This window comes from Chrysochloris asiatica, unplaced genomic scaffold (assembly GCF_000296735.1).
Source record: "Chrysochloris asiatica unplaced genomic scaffold, ChrAsi1.0 scaffold00106, whole genome shotgun sequence".
NCBI classification, from domain to species: domain Eukaryota; kingdom Metazoa; phylum Chordata; class Mammalia; order Afrosoricida; family Chrysochloridae; genus Chrysochloris; species Chrysochloris asiatica.
In genome coordinates, this window is record NW_006408624.1 from 3,697,181 (window position 1) to 3,700,250 (window position 3,070).

Below are 3,070 nucleotides of genomic sequence, written 5' to 3' on the forward strand. Positions count from 1 at the left end.
CTCCTTAGAAGCAAAGATAGAAAGACTTTGTCTCTTGTACTTCGGACATATTGTCAGGAGGGACCAGTTTCTGGAGAAGGATATCATGTTTGGTAAAGTGGAGGGTTGGAGAAAAAGAGGAAGACTTCCAAGAAGATGGGTTGGCACAGTGGCACCAGCAATGGGCTTAAATGTAGCAATGATTGTGAGTTTGGCACAGGACCAGGAAGTGTTTTGTTCTGTTGTGCACAGGGTGGCTATAAGTTGGTATTGACTCGATGGCACCTAACAACATATATATGTATGTAGCTTCTAGCCACCAGGACATAGCACCCCCTCCCCTCAACACCCTTAATCATCTCCTCAGTTTTTCTGCTGAAGAATTTGCCCTTCATGATGACAGGTTGCTATGGGAACTTTCCCTTCTCCAAAGCTTTGCAGTGGCCAGATGGCACCACACCAATGATGGGAGCAGCTCCAGTCTTATTTTTGGTAGAATTTACTCTTGTCTGCTCATGGACCAAAGTCTACAATTTATCAAGGTTGACAGTTGGACAGAAACACTGGCTCCTCTTCAAGTGGTAATGTCTTTTTCCCACCTTTCCAAAGCAACCTGGATATTTGCTGAACTTTATCCTGTGGTGATGCGTACCACCATTATCTTAGCCTCCTAGTTTGTTTCAGGTGCTTGTGAGATGGCCATGGCCATGGCTCACGTGGCCCCTTAGTTGCCAGGTCTTCTGCTGTCTGAATGACATGTCAGCAGATGAGATGAAAGAGCTCTGTTCTCATCTAATTCTATTTCTACAAACTTTTTGAAGCCCCCTCATATAAGATATCTATCTATCTATCTATCTATCTATCTATCTATCTATCTATCTATCTATCTATCTATATCTATCTATATCTATCTATATCCATGGTGATGGAAGTGGTTATGTGCCATGGAGTCGATTCCGACTCATAGAGACCCTGTATAGAGTTTCCAAGGCTGTAAATCTTTACGGGAGCAGAAATTCTCTTCTTTCTACCATGGAACAGCTGGTAGTTTTGAATTGCTGACCTTGAGGTTGGCAGCCTGACTTGTAACCACTATGCTAACAGAGCTCCTTATATATATCCGTACACACACACACACATAAATATAATTTGTTGTTGTTAAATGTCATTGAGTTGGTTCCAACTCATAGCTACCTTGTATAGGTTTTCTGAGGGGCAGCTGGTGAGTTTGAACTACCAATCTTGCTATTCAAACCAACATTGTGGTCCAGCGCATTATCCCACAGTGCCACACCAGGATATATATATATATCCTGACTTATAGTGACTCTGTATAGGGTTTCCAAGAAGCAGCTGGTGAGTCTGAACTGCTAACTTTGTGGTTCAAACCAACCTTGTGGTTTAGTGCATTATCCCATGGTGCCACACCAGGACTTTCTCTCTCTCTATATGTATTGTTGTTAAGTAATGGAGAGTCAGTTCTGACTCATAGCCATCTTGTATAGGGTTTCTGAGGAATGACTGGTGAGCTTGAACCTTCAACTTTGCAGTTCACACCAACCATGCTGTCCAGCGCATTAACTTGCAACCCCACACCAGTATACTCTCTCTCTCTCTCTCTATATATATATATGTATGTGTTGTCAAGTGCTGTTGAGTTGGTTCTGACCCATAGTGATCCTGTATAGGGTTTCTGAGGAGCAGCTGGTGAGCTTGAACCACCGACCTTGTGGTTCAAACTAATTTTTCAGTCCAGTGCATTAACTCACAGTGCCACACCAGAACTCTCTCTCTCCCGCTCCATATATATATATAGATAGTTGTTGTTAAGTGCTGTCGACTCGGTTCTGACAAACAGTGACCCTGTATAGGATTTCCGAGGAGCAGCTGGTGAGCTTGAACTGTCAACTTTGCGGTTCAAACTAACTTTGTAGTCCAATTCATTAACCTACAGCACTGCACCAGGACTCCTTAACAACAATGTTGTAGTTGTTGTTAAGTGCTGTTGAGTCAGCTCTGACCCATAGCGACCCTGTATAGGGTTTCTGAGGAGCAGGTAGTGATCTTGAACTGCCTTGCTGTTCAAATGGCATTGCAGTCTGCAACATTAACCCACAGCGCCACATCAGGACTCTGACAACAATAGCAACATATATATATATATTCATAAGTTTTTTTGGAAGAAAAATTGCAGGGCTAGTAGGATATTCAAATGTTCAAATAAAAAATGGCGCCATATTGTTTTCCAAAGTGTTTGTACCAATTTACATTCCCACCAGGTGTGTATAAAAGTCCCTGTTCACTCAGATCCTGTCCAGTCTTTGGTAGTGTCAAACTTCTTCACTTTTGCCAACTTAGTGGGTGTAAAATTGTCTCTAATGTGGTCTTAATTTGCATTTTCCTGATTATTAATGAGGTTCAGCTTCTTTTCATGTCTTGATTGATATTTCATGTTTCTACTTCTAAGAAATGACTGTTCATGTCTTTTGCCCATGTTTTCAACTGAGCTGTCAATTACGTATGTCCAAATAACTTCTCCCAGTTGGTGACTTGTCTTTTCATCTTAAAAAAAAAAAAAAATTTTTTATGATACCCTGATGAAAAAATCTTCTGTTAATTTTAATGTAATTTAATTTATGAATATTTTCTTTTATGGTTGGTGTTTTATACCTGGCTGAAGAAAGCCTTCCCTGTTCTGAAGTCATAAAGATATGACCACCTATATTTTCTTCTATGAGTTTAAAAGTTTTGCTTTTCACATTTAAGTCTTTATTCCACCTGGAATTGAGGTCATTTATGGTGTAGGGAAAGGATCCAATTTCATTTTTTTCAGTGTGGTTATCTATTTCTCATTTACTAACTAGTTCCTCCTTTCCCCGGTGATCTGTAATGAATTTGTTTGTTTTTGCGGTCTTCATTTTGCTCCATTGGTCTATTTTACTAACATTACATAATTACTCCATTATTTTAATTACATTACCTTTATAATACATCATGATATTTGGCAGGACAAGTCCCCTCACCTATTATTTCTTTGTCATTGTCTTATTCTTGAGCCTTTGCTCTTATATAGTATTTTAGAATCAGTTTA

At 39.7% G+C, this 3,070-nt stretch overlaps 1 pseudogene; it reads right to left on the minus strand.

Moving 5' to 3' along the window:
* LOC102818522 overlaps window positions 1-737 on the minus strand; it is a 38,745-nt pseudogene extending 38,008 nt beyond the window's left edge.
* Between the last annotated feature and the right edge of the window lie 2,333 nt (window positions 738-3,070).